Here is a 19,201-nt window from a genome sequence, read left to right as displayed (position 1 = left end):
GAAAAGACCCAGATCCTAGTGATCACTCTAATTCCATGGTTTGGCCCAGTGTTGGCATAGAGTAAGTGTCGTTGAATGGAGAATGATTCTGGGATCAGGCCATTCACTTATATCCAAACATTTCTTTTTTTTTTTTTTTTTTTTTTTTTTTTTTTTTTTTGAGACGGAGTCTCGCTGTGTCTCCCAGACTGGAGTGCAGTGGCACGATCTCGGCTCACTGCAAGCTCCACCTCCCAGGTTCACGCCATCCTCCTGCCTCAGCCTCCCGAGTAGCTGGGACTACAGGCGCCCGCCACCACGCCCGGCTAATTTTTTGTATTTTTAGTAGAGACAGAGTTTCACCGTGTTAGCCAGGATGGTCTCGATCTCCTGACCTCGTGATCCACCCGCCTCGGCCTCCCAAAGTGCTGGGATTACATGCGTGAGCCACCACGCCCAGCCATATCCAAACATTTCTATGAAACATCTGTCATGTGACAGAAACTGTGCTAAGCCCTTTAGAGAAGAAACAAAACACAAAAATAGCTCTTGTCCTCTAGGAATGCAAGACAGTGGAGAGAAGAGCTAAGACATAGGCCAAAACAAGAAAAGAACGATATTATGGCATGTACCAAAAAGGGTTAGGAGGCACGGTGAGAGTTGAGCCAGAGGCAAAATCACTTAGGGCTATGTGAGTGGAAAGCAAAAAATATTTCCTGGAGGCAGTGGTTGTCAAACTGGACTTAAGGATGCCAAGAGAGGTGAGATTCAAGGTCAATGGAGTGACAGAAGCAAATGAAAGTGGGAAACTGGGGTCCTCAGTGTGACTGAGGCTTATAATCCACACTCAACTGTGGTAGGAGTGGGGAGAGGAGGTGGCATTGTCAAGTTGGACCCCAACCAAAAAGCTCTGAAGGCCACACTAAGAAACTTAGGGAGCCTTTAGCAAGTTTTGAATAGATGAATGTCCTGTGCTTTGGTCAGAAAAGGTCTGCCAATCATCTGTTGAATGCAGCAACTAGAAGAACTTTGGTCATGATCTGGATGACAGGTAATAGGCTTCTGGATCAGAGTAGTGCTTAGGGAAGTGGGAAGGAAGGGCCAGATGAGAGAACCAAAGCTAATGCTGACTGTCTGGGGCTTGGGGACAGATTAAGCAGGTGAAGGAAGGAGGATGGAGAAGGCATGGCTGGTAAGCTTCAAGCCAGGGTCAGTAAAAGAAAGTGGCATTAGGCAGGCATGGCTATGAGTGGAGTAGAGATGGTCAGGCCAGGTGGTTGGCCAGCCTTGTTAAGATAGTGCTGAGTATGGCATTGGCTGATTTAGCAAATACAAAACAGAATATCCAATTAAATTTACATTTCAGATAAACATCAAATAAATGTTTAGTACATATAAGTATTTTCCATGCAATATTTGAGATAAGCATAACTATGGGACATACTTATACAAAAAACTTATTGTTTATCTGAAATTCAAATTTGACTGAACCTCCATATTTTTTTCTGCATCCCTAAATAACTCTGTCATGAAACAGCCATGCATCTTTCTGGAGAGGCAGTGTAGAACAGCAGTGGTTAACTGCATGGAACCTGGTAACAGATCAGCTGAGTTCAAATCCAGTTTCTACTGCTTATTAGTTATGTGACCTTGAAAAGGTGACTCAACATCCCTGAAAGCTCATCTAGGAATGGAAAGAATGACTTCTGTCTTGACCACCTACCAAGGTGATTGTGGATCCCAGATGAAGCAGTGGTGTGCAGTAGTGCTTTGAAACCCACAGGACATTGTGAGACACTGTAATGATCCCTGAAGAAGATGAATACATTGGCCTCATTAAGAAGCCTGCTGGCAGGTGTGGGATTTGGGGCTCTAATTAATTCAAAATATCAAATACTAAGCTGCAGTTTTTTCTTTCTTCTTTCTAGAAGCTTGGGGGAGGAGGGGGAAGTAACAGGCAGGCGCTGTCCACGCATCCCCACCTCTGGGATTTCATGATGTCCTAAGGAGAACTATTCACCAAACAGCTTGCACTTAATTTCCCTGAAGCCATCATGCAGCTGAGACCAGAGCTTTTGGTTCTCCTACGTACAGAATGTGTATGAGGAAATAAATGTCTATTGATTAAGCCACCCAGCCTGTGGCACTTTGTCAGGGCAGCCCAAGCAAACTAAGACAGGGTCCAAGGGATTTTTGGAGCAGAACCGAAAAATTTCATGTGAATATTTGTTTGTTTGTTTCTCACTGGTCCTTTGCCTCTGATTTCAGGGATTAAACGGGAGTCTCCTGCCTCAGCTCTCCCAAGTAGTGGGATTACTGTCATGTGCCAACGCTCGGCTTTGGTTTTTTTTTTTTTTTTTTTTTTTTTTTTGTATTTCTCAACTCTAATTGGGATTGAGGATGGCTAAGGTAAGGTATAAGAGTAGGGAGAGAAAGTGAGCACAATATTTTGGGGTTTGTTGATTTCTTATTGGTATTCATTATTGTAAAAAGTGGAAAGCTATGGAAGAGCATGTGGCAAAGATGGACTGGATATTCACCAATCCTGTTTTCTCTTCCTGGGTACACAGAAAGACTACATTTTTTAGCCCTGCTTATGATTGGGTTGGATGGAGTGTGAGCACAAGTGAGAGTGTGCCATTTCTAAGCCTGGCTATAGAATCCCTTACACCACTGTCCATGCTCTCTTGTTCCCTTCTTTAGAGATTGTGCACACTATATAGCTATCCCTCAGTATTCACAGGGATGGATTCCAGGACCTCTGCAGATACCAAAATTCATGGATGCTCAAGTCTGTGACATAGAATGGTATAGTATTTGCATATAACCTACACACATCCTCCCCAATACTTCAAATCATACTGATATTGCTTTTAATACTTAATACAATGTGAATGCTGTGTAAATAGTTGTTATACTGTGTTGTTTTCTTCTATTTGTATTTTTACTGTTGTATTGTTATTTCTCATTTGTTTTTCTTCTGAATATTTTCTGTCTGTGGTTGGTTGAATCTGTGAATGCAGAACCTACCTTTACAGAGGGCTCACTCTATGTTGAAGACTGTAGCATCACTAGATGGAAGAAATCTGGATCCCTAGATAATTGCGTGGAAATTAGCCTCCACTGAGAGCTGTCCAATCTATGTTATATTTTGATGTGAATGAGAAATAAATCTTTACTGTGTTAATCCACTGAGATTCTGGGACTGTATGCCACAGCAGCTAGAGCTACCTGTTCAGATACAAGAACAGAGCTAGCTTGATGACTCATCAAATACTTATTGAATGATTACTATATTCCAAGTATTGTGCCAGGTGCTAGGGATATAATGATGAGTGAATTAGACATGGTCCCACTACTCAGATCTTCTAGTTTGGTGGGAGATGTATACATTTCAGTGAATGATCTCACAAATTTAAACAAAATTGCAACTGTGGTAAGTGCGCCAGCAGAAAGGTAGATGGCATGGCAAGAATTTAGAGTAAGGGGATTTGACTTATTCTGCTGGGAGAGGGGATTTAAAATGACAGTGACAATTGAGCTGAGATCTAAAGAATGTGTAGGCATTAGCTAATGGAAGGGGTGGGGAAGAGGCTTCCAGGCAGAAGAAGCAAACAGCATGTGCACCAAACTGAAAGGAGGCCAGGGAGTTAATTCTTCAGTAATTCTTAGCTATAGTAACCTGCTCATTAGTCAAAAACTTGCTCATTTGCTTCTTTTAATAACATCCCTTCCTCATCATTAGGACCAAGCTGCAAAAGTGACTTCACCCAGATTTCTTATTTAATGGAGATCCTAAGACAGGAAGAAACACAAATGTGGTGGAAAGGAACTTTCTGAAAGGTATTCCTTGGCATAATCAGAGTTCCATTTTAATAATAAACAGGAATTGATCATTTAGAGTTACTGTGGTTAATCATATCAGAGCCTACTCAAGGATTATTGACACTAAAAGCCTCAACAATGTGCCACAGTCTGTTTGGGGACTCTTTAATCTATGGTCGATTGACGCCATCAACCATAACGACTTCTTCTGAGGGGAAATAAAATAACTGCATGATATTGCTGCAGCACAATAAAAATGGAAGTTGTAAACTTGACAATGTGAATTAGTTTATTTTCTTCTTTTTATACAACAGATTTTGTTTGACCTAGAAGAAGAAATAATACTATAGAAATTGTGATCAGTCTGAAGGAAAAATTAAAGATGTCTAAAGATAAAATACAAATAGCAGCTGCTTGAATTGTCTTTCTAATATATCGGAACTGACAGATTTTTCTTTTTCAATTGAGTTGGGATTTTCAAGGAGGCATTTGGATAGGAAGGTAGTTTCAGGAGGGTACTCATGTTGTGTGGTACATGACTTTTTCCAGCGCCAGGAGGCCTCACTGTCTCACAACATCTCTGTGAGTCTGACACTAAATCCTGGGACCAAAAGCAATGGCAGATCTGTGGATCAGGGGCTCTCAGCAGCCCAAATCTTTTGCCATGGCATGACCTGCATGCTTTTGCTTCTCTTCCCTCCTGTCCACTGATTCTGAGGACATGCTGACACACAGATTTTAATTTTTTCACATGGACTCCATTCTCTACAACAACCTTATTTCTTCTTCTCAGCAAAAAAATAAAAATAAATAAAAAATTAAAAAACAACTGTAGATGCAGAAGATGTAATTATCAAACTGCCCGAGGGATTGAGAGCAGAATATGGCACTGGATTGGATCATATTAACTAGTGAAGAGCCACAATAGCTTAAGCACTATGCAAAGACCTTCCAGTTCATGATTTTCTTCACCTGAACCTTGCCATTAGCTACAAAAAAAATGCTATTCCTGTATCGTGTGCTTACTACGTATCAGACGCTATGCTAAGCACCTTACCTACCTTATGTCTTTTCAGGTCTCATGGTGAATAAAAGACAGATGCAAAGTTGTTGGCATTCCTTCCATCAAGAGGAATCTATGTCTACACGATCTTTGACTGCTTTGACCATTAGAATACAATGGCAGTGATGCGTACCAATTTTCTGAATCTTGGGACACCTCTCTGGGAGCTCTGGGATGATGTGGATGAACTTTAACTACCCTGAAGCCATGTGTGAGCATTCTGGTCAATAATCCCCCGAGTGCAAAACTTCCAACCATCCCCAGAAGTTGGGGCACCAGACATGTGGCTGAAGCCATCCTAAATCTTGCAAATTAGCCCACCTGTCAGCTGACACCACCAAGTGACCCCAGCTGATGCCATGTGGAGCAGGATCTGCCAACTGAGCCCATCCAGAATCCCTACCCCATACAATGATGACTGAAGCTACTGATGCATATAAACTTTGGGCCCTGGCTTGCTTCTGTTTTTGAGATTTTCTTGAATGGAATAGACAGCATGAGAGCAGCATGGTGAGATTTTATGTTAGATCCTATTTCTTAGCTATCAGGAGCTAACTATTCCTTGAGGACCCAGTTCTTGACCCTCTCAATCTCCCATCAGTTAGATCCTGCTCCTCAATGGTTACCCAGACAATAGCTTCCCTGGCAGAAAGATGGCCTGTTCTTTGGGGTCCTACTCCTGGCTTTTGCCTCCTTGGACCTCTTGGTAGCAGCAATTCTTTGACTCATATCTAAACTTGCTTTCCCTTCTAGACACTGTCTCCAGTCTCTCACTTAAGCCTTGGGGAATGGAAACACCAGCCCTGTTTCTTTTCCTACATGTGCCATTGAATATAACTCTGAAAATACCTCTTGAATCTGTCTACTCTTCATCATCCCTACTGTCTCCACCTAAGTTCAGGCAACCATCGTCTTCTGGACTATTTAAACCATCTTTCATATGGATAGTCTATCCTCCTTCAACTTTTCACTCTACAGCCAGAGAGGGATTTCCAGAATTGAAAACTAACCAGCTACTTTATCAATTGCAACCTTTCAATAGCTCCATTACTGCAATAGTAATGCAAACGTCTTAATATGGTTTCATTACCAGGCTCCTGCCTATTTCTCCAGTCTCATATCTTGCTTCTTTGCCATTAGCCAGACAGACAAAACTGGGTTCTTTAACCAGCTTAAGTTTCTTTAGGTCCCCATAATGTATCCTGTTTTATTATTATTATTATTATTATTATACTTTAAGTTCTAGGGTACATGTACGTAACGTGCAGGTTTGTTACATATGTATACTTGTGCCATGTTGGGGTGCTGCACCCATCAACTCGTCATTTACATCAGGTATAACTCCCAATGCAATCCCTCCCCCCTCCCCGCTCCCCGTGATAGGCCCCGGTGTGTGATGTTCCCCTTCCTGAGTCCAAGTGATCTTATTGTTCAGTTCCCACCTATGAGTGAGAACATGCAGTGTTTGGTTTTCTGTTCTTGTGATAGTTTGCTGAGAATGATAGTTTCCAGCTGCATCCAAGTCCCTACAAAGGACACAAACTCATCCTTTTTGATGGCTGCATAGTATTCCATGGTGTATATGTGCCACATTTTCTTAATCCAGTCTGTCACTGATGGACATTTGGGTTGATTCCAAGTCTTTGCTATTGTGAATAGTGCCACAATAAACATACGAGTGCATGTGTCTTTGTAGCAGCGTGATTTATAATCCTTTGGGTATATACCCAGTAATGGGATGGCTGGGTCATATGGTACTTCTAGTTCTAGATCCTTGAGGAATCGCCATACTGTTTTCCATAATGGTTGAACTAGTTTACAATCCCACCAACAGTGTAAAAGTGTTCCTGTTTCTCCACATCCTCTCCAGCACCTGTTGTTTCCTGACTTTTTAATGATTGCCATTCTAACTGGTGTGAGATGGTATCTCATTGTGGTTTTGATTTGCATTTCTCTGATGGCCAGTGATGATGAGCATTTTTTCATGTGTCTGTTGGCTGTATGAATGTCTTCTTTTGAGAAATGTCTGTTCATATCCTTTGCCCACTTTTTGATGGGGTTGTTTGTTTTTTTCTTGTAAATTTGTTTGAGTTCTTTGTAGGTTCTGGATATTAGCCCTTTGTCAGATGAGTAGATTGCAAAAATTTTCTCCCATTCTGTAGGTTGCCTGTTCACTCTGATGGTAGTTTCTTTTGCTGTGCAGAAGCTCTTTAGTTTAATGAGATCCCATTTGTCAATTTTGGCTTTTGTTGCTGTTGCTTTTGGTGTTTTAGACATGAAGTCCTTGCCCATGCCTATGTCCTGAATGGTATTACATAGGTTTTCTTCTAGGGATTTTATGGTTTTAGGTCTAACATTTAAGTCTCCAATCCATCTTGAATTAATTTTCATATAAGGAATAAGGAAAGGATTCAGTTTCAGCTTTCTATTTATGGCTAGCCAATTTTCCCAGCACCATTTATTAAATAGGGAATCCTTTCCCCATTTCTTATTTTTGTCAGGTTTGTCAAAGATCAGATGGCTGTAGATGTGTGGTATTATTTCTGAGGGCTCTGTTCTGTTCCATTGTTCTCTATCTCTGTTTTGGTACCAGTACCATGCTGTTTTGGTTACTGTAGGCTTGTAGTATAGTTTGAAGTCAGGTAGCTTGATGCCTCCAGCTTTGTTCTTTTGACTTAGGATTGTCTTGGCAATGTGGGGTCTTTTTTGGTTCCATATGAACTTTAAAGCAGTTTTTTCCAATTCTGTGAAGAAAGTCCTTGGTAGCTTAATGGTGATGGCATTGAATCTGTAAATTACCTTGGGCAGTATGGCCACTTTCACAATATTGATTCTCTTCCTATCCATGAGCATGGTGTGTTCTTCCATTCGTTTGTGTCCTCTTTCATTTCACTGAGCAGTGGTTTGTGGTTCTCCTTGAAGAGGTCCTTTACATCCCTTGTAAGTTGGATTCCTAGGTATTTCATTCTCTTTGAAGCAATTGTGAATGGAAGTTCTTTCATGATTTGGCTCTCTGTTTGTCTGTTACTGGTGTATAAGAATGCTTGTGATTTTTGCACATCAATTTTGTATCCTGAGACTTTGCTGAAGTTGCTTATCAGCTTAAGGAGATTTTGGGCTGAGACAATGGGGTTTTCTAAATATACAAACATGTCATCTGCAAACAGGGACAATTTGACTTCTTCTTTTCCTAAGTGAATACCCTATATTTCTTTCTCTTGCCTGATTGCCCTAGCCAGAACTTCCCAACACTGTGTTGAAGAGGAGTGGTGAGAGAGGGCATCCCTGTCTTATGCCAGTTTTCAAAGGTAATGCTTCCAGTTTTTTCCCATTCAGTATGATATTGGCTGTGGGTTTGTCATAAATAGCTCTTCTTATTTTGAGATACGTTCCATCAATACCTAGTTTATTGAGAGTTTTTAGCATGAAGAGCTGTTGAATTTTGTCAAAGGCCTTTTCTGCATCTATTGAGATAATCATGTGGTTTTTGTCTTTGGTTCTGTTTATATGCTGGATTACATTTATTGATTTGCGTATGTTGAACCAGCCTTGCATCCCAGGGATGAAACCCACTTGGTCATGGTGGATAAGCTTTTTGATGTGCTGCTGGATCCGGTTGGCCAGTATTTTATTGAGGATTTTTGCATCAATGTTCATCAGGGATATTGGTCTAAAATTCTCTTTTTTGTGTGTGTCTCTGCCAGGTTTTGGTATCAGGATGATGTTGGCCTCATAAAATGAGTTAGGGAGGATTCCCTCTTTTTCTATTGATTGGAATAGTTTCAGAAGGAATGGTACCAGCTCCTCCTTGTACCTCTGGTAGAATTCAGCTGTGAATCCATCTGGTCCTGGACTTTTTTTGGTTGGTAGGCTATTAATTATTGCCTCAATTTCAGAGCCTGCTATTGGTCTATTCAGGGATTCAACTTCTTCCTGGTTTAGTCTTGGGAGAGTGTTAGTGTCCAGAAAATTATCCATTTCTTCTAGATTTTCTAGTTTGTTTGCGTAGAGGTGTTTATAGTATTCTCTGATGGTAGTTTGTATTTCTGTGGGGTCGGTGGTGATATCCCCTTTATCATTTTTTATTGCGTCTATTTGATTCTTCTCTCTTTTCTTCTTTATTAGTCTTGCTAGCGGTCTATCAATTTTGTTGATCTTTTCAAAAAACCAACTCCTGGTTTCATTGATTTTTTGGAGGGTTTTTTGTGTCTCTATCTCCTTCAGTTCTGCTCTGATCTTAGTTATTTCTTGCCTTCTGCTAGCTTTTGAATGTGTTTGCTCTTGCTTCTCTAGTTCTTTTAATTGTAATATTAGAGTGTCAATTTTAGATCTTTCCAGCTTTTTTTGTGGGCATTTAGTGCTATCAATTTCCCTCTACACACTACTTTAAATGTGTCCCAGAGATTCTGGTATGTTGTATCTTTGTTCTCATTGGTTTCAAAGAACATCTTTATTTCTGCCTTCATTTCGTTATGTACCCAGTAGTCATTCAGGAGCAGGTTATTCAGTTTCCATATAGTTGAGCAGTTTTGAATGAGTTTCTTAGTCCTGCGTTCTAGTTTGATTGCACTGTGGTCTGAGAGACAGTTTGTTATAATTTCTGTTCTTGTACATTTGCTGAGGAGTGGTTTACTTCCAATTATGTGGTCAATATTGGAATAAGTGTGATGTGGTGCTGAGAAGAATGTATATTCTGTTGATTTGGGGTGGAGAGTTCTGTAGATGTTTATTAGGTCTGCTTGCTGCAGAGATGAGTTCAATTCCTGGATGTCCTTGTTAACTTTCTGTCTCGGTAATCTGTCTAATGTTGACAGTGGGGTGTTGAAGTCTCCCATTATTATTGTATGGGAGTCTAAGTCTCTTTGTAAGTCTTTAAGCACTTGCTTTATGAATCAGGGTGCTCCTGTATTGGGTGCATATATATTTAGGATAGTTAGCTCTTCCTGTTGAATTGATCCCTTTACCATTATGTAATGGCCTTCTTTGTCTCTTTTGATCTTTGATGGTTTAAAGTCTGTTTTATCAGAGACTAGTATTGCAACCCCTGCTTTTTTCTGTTCTCCATTTGCTTGGTAGATCTTCCTCCATCCCTTTATTTTGAGCCTATGTATGTCTCTGCATGTGAGATGGGTCTCCTGAATGCATCAGACTGATGGGTCTTGACTCCTTATCCAGTTTGCCAGTCTGTGTCTTTTAATTGGAGCATTTAGTCCATTTACATTTAAGGTTAATATTGTTATGTGTGAACTTGATCCTGCCATTATGATATTAACTGGTTATTTTGCTCGTTAGTTGATGTAGTTTCTTCCTAGCATCAATGGACTTTACATTTTGGCATGTTTTTGCAATGGCTGGTACCAGTTGTTCCTTTCCATGTTTAGTGCTTCCTTCAGGGTCTCTTGTAAGGCAGGCCTGGTGGTGACAAAATCTCTAAGCATTTGCTTATCTGTAAAGGATTTTATGTCACCTTCACTTATGAAACTTAGTTTGGCTGGATATGAAATTCTGGGTTTAAAATTCTTTTCTTTAAGAATGTTGAATATTGGCCCCCACTCTCTTCTGGCTTGGAGAGTTTCTGCCGAGAGATCTGCTGTTAGTCTGATGGGCTTCCCTTTGTGGGTAACCCCACCTTTCTCTCTGGCTGCCCTTAAGATTTTTTCCTTCATTTCAACTTTGGTGAATCTGGCAATTATGTGTCTTGGAGTTGCTCTTCTCGAGGAGTATCTTTGTGGCGTTCTCTGTATTTCCTGGATTTGAATGTTGGCCTGCCCTACTAGGTTGGGGAAGTTCTCCTGGATGATATCCTGAAGAGTGTTTTCCAACTTGGTTCCATTTTCCCCCTCACTTTCAGGCACCCCAATCAGACGTACATTTGGTCTTTTTACATAATCCCATACTTCTTGCAGGCTTTGTTCATTTCTTTTTCTTCTTTTTTCTTTTGGTTTCTCTTCTCGCTTCATTTCATTCATTTGATCCTCAATCGCTGATAGTCTTTCTTCCAGTTGATCGAGTCGGTTACTGAAGCTTGTGTATTTGTCACGTATTTCTTGTGTCATGGTTCTCATCTCTGTCAGTTCGTTTATGGCCTTCTCTGCATTAGTTATTCTAGTTATCAATTCTTCCACTCTTTTTTCAAGATTTTTGGTTTCTTTGCGCTGGGTACGTAATTCCTCCTTTAGCTCTGAGAAGTTTGATGGACTGAAGCCTTCTTCTCTCATCTCGTCAAAGTCATTCTCCATCCAGCTTTGATCCATTGCTGGAGATGAGCTGCGTTCCTTTGGAGGGGGAGATGCGCTCTTATTTTTTGAATTTCCAGCTTTTCTGCACTGCTTTTTCCCCATCTTTGTGGTTTTATCTGCCTCTGGTCTTTGATGATGGTGACGGGCTGATGGGGTTTTGGTGTGGGTGTCCTTCCTGTTTGTTAGTTTTCCTTCTAACAGTCAGGACCCTCCGCTGTAGGTCTGTTGGAGATTGCCTGAGGTCCACTCCAGACCCTGTTTGCCTGGGTTTCAGCAGCAGAGGCTGCAGAAGATAGAATATTGCTGAACAGCGAGTGTACCTGTCTGATTTTTGCTTTGGAAGCTTTCTCTCAGGGGTGTACTCCACTGTGTGAGGTGTGGGGTGTTGGTCTGCCCCTAGTGGGGGATGTCTCCCAGTTAGGCTACTCAGGGGTCAGAGACCCACTTCAGCAGGCAGTCTGTCCGTTCTCAGTTCTCAACCTCCGTGTTGGGAGATCCACTGCTTTCTTCAAAGCTGTCAGACAGAGTCGTTGGCGTCTGCAGAAGTTTCTGCTGCTTTTTTGTGTGTGTGTGTGTTGTTGTTTAGCTGTGCCCTGTCCCCAGAGGTGGAGTCTATAGAGACAGGCAGGCCTCCTTGAGTTGCTGTGAGCTCCTCCCAGTTTGAGCTTCCCAGCGGCTTTGTTTACCTACTTAAGCCTCAGCAATGGCGGGTGCCACTCCCTCAGCCTCACTGCTGCCTTGCCGTTAGATCATAGACTGCTGTGCTAGCAATGAGGGAGGCTCTGTGGGCATGGGACCCTCCCGGCCAGGTGTGGGATATAATCTCCTGGTGTGCCCATTTGCTAAGACCTTTGGTAAAGCGCAGTATTGGGGTGGGATTTACCCGATTTTCCAGGTGTTGTGTGTCTCAGTTCCCCTGGCTAGGAAAAGGGATTCCCTTCCCCCTTGTGCTTCCCAGGTGAGGCGATGCCTCGCCCTGCTTCAGCTCTCGCTGGTCAGGCTGCAGCAGCTGACCAGCACCGATTGTTCGGCACTCCCTAGTGAGATGAGCCCAGTACCTCAGTTGAAAATGCAGAAATCACCTGTCTTCTGTGTCGCTCGCGCTGGGAGCTGGAGACTGGAGCTGTTCCTATTTGGCCATCTTGCTCCGTCCCTCTATCCTGTTCTTATTTATCTCCAAGCCTTTGGCCTTGTACTTCCCTTTGTCTGTGTAGGGTACTGTAGTACTCCCTGCTGTGTTCCTGATCAAGGAACACAGATTGTCTTGACCTCTCTGCTACCTGGCCGGCTACATGATTTTCCCTGCAGGCTTGAACACAAGCCAGGGTCTTGAATATTCCCAAACACTGATAAACTTGTTTAGGCTATTGTCCAAAACACTAAGAAATCAAACATATTACTACAAACAAAAAATAGCCCCTCCCCCTGAGCTAGATACTTAAAGTCTCACATAAACTCCATAGCCCAACCCCCTTGTTGCTGACTACCTAGGTGGACATTCTCCTTCTGCTCACTGTCCATTCTGAGGACTGCTACAGAACTCTGTATGTAAATTCTCTTAATAAATGCTTTGGATGGATCACCGTGGCAGTTAGTCCTTCTTTCTTTGGAATCCCAACTGGCCCTGTCTGGGGCAATCTCTTGCAGAAACACCACTGCTACCACTTTTGGGGCCACTCTAACCACAGGTTAAGCCTGATGGAATAGCCTGCAACACCCTTCTGCCTTTATCAGGCTTAGTGCTGTTCAATTCTATGATATCTTAGATGTCACTTCATTCAGGAAACCTTGCACCATTTCTGGAGACTAGGGGTTTTCTCTATGTAATAGCATAGCACCTGTGCCTAACTTTATCACCATACTGGTCATAATTCATTTTAATTGGGTTAGTTATCTGTCTCCTTGCTATCTTGTTATCTCCTTGAGGGCCAGGGCCACATCTCTTTCCATCCTGAATTCATGATCATTTACAGCAACAAAAAACCAAGACATGGTCTCTTACTGAGAGATCACAGGGTCACCTGTCACTGTGGGTATAGCAAATATTTGTTACATAAATGGAGAAATGACAAATGGGGAGCAAGTTCAAGGCTTGGCAATTGGATGCTCCACTCCTGCTAGTGGCCATTGCCCTTGTTCTTCTTTTCCCTTTCTGAGCATGATAAAGCTGGTCTACAGGTGGGCCCTGAATTGCAGAAGTTAGGAGATCTGGTTGCTTTGCCGTTAGTGAAAGGTGCAGGAATTCTTTTGAAAGTGTATCCTCTTAGGCTTATATTCCCACTAAAAAGTCCTGACAAGCAGCCCAAGCTCTAAGGTATTTGACAGTGAAGAAGATGGGCAAGGCATTTTTAGATATCAGAGAGGCTGAAATTCAGATTGTTGCAGAACAGAACCCATCCATTTTTATTTTATACAAATGTGCTGAACTCCATTCCTTTCTCCAAGCTGCCCTGTCACGGAGGGATTCATGATGTGCACTAGCCATTTATTTGTCCCTGGCCTCACTGTTCGCAGAGGGAGGCATGTCCATTGGATTGATGGCATGATCTCTGCAAAAGGACACTATTTTGAAGTAATATCAGAAGGCCTGTGTATTCTGTGGCTCAGTTAATCCAGAGAGAAGGAGCTTTGGTCTAAGAAGGAAGGAAGCATTGGTGATTGTCAAGCAGACACTGAGTAACTCTGCAACTTCCTACTAGGCTGGAGAGCTGAGATTGAAACAAGGCTGGAAGGTGACTCTTTGTCAGACTGTCCACTTTGATGCCACGTATATTAGCTGAGTACATACTCTGTGCCAGTATAGTTAGAGGTGATGTCTCTGGTGCACTCCCTGTTCTCAAGGAGCCTGCTAGTCTTTACAATATTCCTTTTCTCCTCATCTCTCTCTCTCTCCAAAAGGAAGGCCTATATCCTCTTCTCTGTGCCTCTAGGGAGCAGGAAACCAGCAGACTCTCCTAAGCAATCTACAACATGGGTTAATCATAGTAGGCTACCTAGGGTACTTGGAACCCAGAGATATTGATGAGAAGGTGGCACTGCCAGCTGCCTGGAAACTTGTTAGGGGGACAGCAGCACACCCTTTCTATGGCTGCTGGAAATCAAATGCTCCCTCTATGCTAGGCAAGTCCACAGCCAGGGGTCTTGACTCCAGGTGGGGCTCATCTGAGGACTCTGCATGAGCTTCCTGACAGAATCTTACAGCTGCTTTGGCCCAGATAATAAGGGACCTTAATAATTTGTGCCCGTGTCTGTGACTTGGTGGGGTTCTAGCAATTATGTATTTTGGCAGAAATTCTTATTCTTAATGGGGGGTTCCTCAAATTCTATGAGGTTTAGACACAAGACCTGGATCTCCTCCTAGAAGAATGGTTTGATTATTTATTCTGTGTCTCTTTTTACTATATTTTATCTTATTTATTTTTACCAATGCTCTATATTTTTAATCTTTTACCCCTTAAAAGAGATTAATTTCAAGGTCAGACTATATAAAGGAAGGAAGCTAAGTTTCCTGTTAATTCATTCACAAATATTTGCTGAGCACCTTCTATGTGCCAGACACTGGCACAGAGGTGAAAAGAGGGTCAGGGTCCCTACTCTCAAGGAGCTTGAAGTCTTATGGGGGAAACAATCAGTTCAGTTGTCATACTAATACATGTAAAATTATAATAACAAGTGCTCCAAAGGGAAGGTTAAGGGACCCTCAACAGCCTATGAAGAAAGGGTTTGTCCTGGCCTGAAAGTCAGGAAGGGCTTTCTGAGAAAGTACGTTCTTCTCTAAATCTTCTAGGCTTTCAAGATCTTTCTCTGTGAAGTCAGGGATCTTAAACTTGGCCTTAAAGGAAATTCCATAGAAACAGAGATCAATTTTATAAAAAGTACACTTGTCCCTGGAAAGCCAGGGGAATAGCTACATGGAAAGAATACAGAGCAACTTAGTGAAGTTGCACCTTACTTATGCATTCCCTATTGTACATTTCATCTGATAATAACTTGAACAAAACCTATGGAAGTGCTTATTCCCTGTGGGAATGTGGGCCCATCTGTGGTGATCACTTCCAGCCTCAAATGGTAGCAACTTTCCTATATCTTCTTTATTCTGATTTAGCAAGCTTTCAGCTTGACCCCACCATAGGAGGCCACCTGATGTAGAAAAACTTTTTTTAAACTTAGACAGACCTGGATTTAGATTATGGTTCATGACATGGTTTGGCTATGTCCTTACCCAAATCTCATCTTTTTTTTTTTTTTTTTGTTTTTGTTTTTTTGTTTTTTTGTTTTTTTGAGACGGAGTCTTGCTCTGTCACCCAGGCTGGAGTGCTGTGGCCCGATCTCAGCTCACTGCAAGCTCCGCCTCCCGGGTTCCCGCCATTCTCCCGCCTCAGCCTCCCGAGTAGCTGGGACTACAGGCGCCCGCCACCTCGCCCGGCTAGTTTTTTGTATTTTTTAGTAGAGACGGGGTTTCACCGTGTTAGCCAGGATGGTCTCGATCTCCTGACCTTGTGATCCGCCCGTCTCGGCCTCCCAAAGTGCTGGGATTACAGGCTTGAGCCACCGCGCCCGGCCCCAAATCTCATCTTGAATTATAGCTCCCATAATTCCCACATGCTGTGGGAGGAAACCAGTGGATGATAACTGAATCATGGGGGTGGTTTCCCCCATACTGTTCTCATGGTAGTGAGTAAGTCTCATGAGATCTGATGGTTTTATAAGGGGTTTCCCCTTTTGCTTGGCTCTCATTCTCTCTTGCCTATTGCCGTGTAAGATGTGCCTTTCACCTTCTGCCATGGTTGTGAGGCCTCCCCAGCCATGTGGAACTGTAAGTTCATTAAACCTCTTTTTCTTTATAAATTGCCCAGTCTCAGGTATATCTTTGCTGGCAGTGTGAAAATGGATTAATACAGTTCTGCTACTTCCAAGTGTAATCTCATGCCTCTGATCCTCAGTTTTCTTATGTATTTTTAAGTGTACAATTCAATGATTTCTCTTAAGTTTACTGAGTTTTACAACTATCAGTATAATTCAATTTTAAAGCATTTTTATCATAAATTTCTATCTATTAAAGCAGAATGATACCCACATTAAAGGGCTATTGTAAGGATGAAATGAGGTCATTATAAAGACAGATATTTCTGTGTCTGTAACATAGAAAATGCTCAAAAATGATATAAAATGCGAACTCAGTGAAATGCTAGAATAAGGAGCTCCAAAAATCTGCCCCACAAAAAAATCAATTTAAAAGACTTGCAAAAATTATCAGAGTCAACTTTTTTGTAACTCTGAAAGTTAACCAAGGCTTGCAGCAACCCATGGGGGCACTTATTCAAAAAATGCACCGCTGAATCTCAATAAGAACAGCAAGCTTTACAGTGTTTTCATTTACTGTAGTATTATTCCTCACTAACCAGCTCAGAGTTAGCCTTAAATATAACAGCCCATATTACTGCTTCTGGAGGGAGTAGAGAAGATTTCATTTGCAAAGAATTGTCATTATTTTATCTAGTGGTTTCCTGGAAGATCCAACCAGAAGCCCTCTCTTTATTTCATATGACTCAGAACTCTCCTACTGCTCATTTTGCTACCCTGGGGGCATTTGTCAAAAACACTTATAGACAAAAGTTTTAGTCTTTGCTGCTTGAGGCAATGCATAATAATCAGGGCAAACAATAGATTAACCAAAAAGCCTTGGAAGAAAAGCTGGGGAATGCATGTCCACAAGTGCTTTGTAAAGTTTCAACAAGTGAAATTACCCTGTTTTAGAAATAGAAAAATGAGTGAAGGAAAAAGAGCAGGCCATCTGAGACCTGTGAGACACCATCAAGTGTACTAACATAAGTATAATGGAAGTTCCAGAATGAGAGAGACAAAAGTGGCAAAAGAAATATTGGAGAAAATAATGGCTGAAAATTACCAAATTTTATTAAAAAAAAAGATTAATCTGTAATCCAATAAGTTTAATGAACTATAAGAAGGATAAACTCAAAGAGATCCACACCTAGACGCATCATAACCATACAAGTGGGAAAAAAGAACACCAGTAGAGGTAACTACATAAGTAAATATAAAAGACAGCATAAATTTTTAATTTGTAACTCCTCTTTTTCTAGTTATTTGAAAAGACAACCGCACACAGCAATAATTGTAAATTTATGTTTATGAGAACTCAATGTATACAGAGTAACTTGTGACAATAACAGCAGGAAGTAGGAGTTTGAAACTGCAGGTACAAAGCTTTTACATACTATGGAAGTTAAATTAGTATTAATTTGAATAAGATTATTCTAAATTAAGGTGTTATTTTTAACCCCCAGGGCAAACACCAAGAAAATAACTGAAAAACATATAGTAAACAAAGTGTCAAGGGAATTAAAATGGTACACTAAAAAATATCTATTTACCACAAATTTCCTCTAGAAATAGAGGAAACTAAGAACAAATGGTATGACATATATAAAAGATGTAGCAAAATGGCACAAATGTGTTCTTCTCTATCGGTAGTTACATTAAATGTAAATAAAGCTCTACAATTAAGAGATTGACATAATGGATAAAAATGTGATCCAACTATATCATGTCTACAGAAGACTCATGTTGAATTCAAAAATACAAATAGGATGAAAAATAAAAGGATGAAAAGAGATATACCATGGAAATGATAAAAAGAGAGAGTTGGAATGGCTATAATAATATCAGAGACAACAGACTTTAACAAAAATAAATTATTACTAAAGATAAAGAGAACATTTTATAATGATAAAGGTAAATCCATGAAGAAGATATTGGCAATGTATGTTCACAATTAGATAGCCTAGTGAAATTGACAATAAAAATAAGACCTAAAGAAATAGAAAGACAGCCTGTGTTCATGGATTGGAATGCTTAATATGGTTTAGATGACAATACTCTCCATATCAGTATACTAGTTTGATGCAATTCCTATCAAGCTGCCGTCTTTTGCAGAAATGGACAAGCTCATTCCAAAATTTTTATAGAAATGTAAGGGAACCTTAATAGCCAAAACAATCTTGAGAAAGAAAAACAAAATTGAAGGACTCACACATTCTGATTTCAAAACTTACTACAACTTTCCAGAAACCAAGACAATGTGATACTGTGTTTTGAGAGCCTCCAGCTAAATTACGGTTCCAGTACCAGAGCAAATAGTAATGCTGCCCTAATGAAAAATGAAGAGAAGCCAGGCATTAGAGTTTAGATTGTGCCTTTTATGAGATAATATTTTTTTACCTAGTGAATGACCTAATACATACTTGTTCAACATGCAAGCAATGGGTTCCTCAAATGAGAAACTTGTTTATACTGGCAGATGCCCTTGCAGCTCTTGTCTGACTCGTGTCCAGTTTATGCCTGTATGACCATCACTCTGGAGCTGGGAGCCTGACCTTTTGTTCTCTCTGGCATTCTGGGGAAAATTTGACCTGGGGCAGCCGCTGATTCATCAGAGATGGAAGGCACAAATTCAATATACCACCACAAAAGGAAGTAAGTTCAAAGATTTTTTTTTTTTCTTACAGCTTCTGGACAGGGAGAGTACAATGAGTCAGGAGGACAATGCTTCATTCCCACATCACAGGAGACAGGACGAAGAATCAGGCAGAGAGAGAGAGAGCGAGCATGGCAACTAGAAGCATATAAATGTGACTCTTGAACAACATGGATTCGAACTTCAAGATTCCACTTATACACAGATTTTCTTCCACTTATGCCACCCCTGAGACAGCAAGATCAAGTCCCTCTTCCTCCTCCTCAGCCTACTCAACATGAAGCTAGGATGAAGACCTTTATGATAATCCACTTCCACTTAAAGACTAGTAAATGTTTTTCTCCTTATAATTTTCTTAATAATGCTTTCTTTAGCTTACTTTCAAAGAATAAAGTATATGATATATATAATATACAAAATATGTGTTAATTTACTGTTAATATTTGTTATCTGTAAGGCTTCTGGTCAACAGTAGGCTATTAGCTTTAAGTTTTGGGGGATTCTAACTTCAACAAATGGTTCTAGGACAACTAAATATCTCAGGCAAACAAATGAATGTGTACCTTTACTTCATACCATATGCAAATATTAACTCAA

This window comes from Macaca thibetana, chromosome X (assembly GCF_024542745.1).
Source record: "Macaca thibetana thibetana isolate TM-01 chromosome X, ASM2454274v1, whole genome shotgun sequence".
NCBI classification, from domain to species: domain Eukaryota; kingdom Metazoa; phylum Chordata; class Mammalia; order Primates; family Cercopithecidae; genus Macaca; species Macaca thibetana.
The sequence above is the reverse complement of the archived record's forward strand: the minus strand, read 5'-3'. Positions refer to the sequence as shown.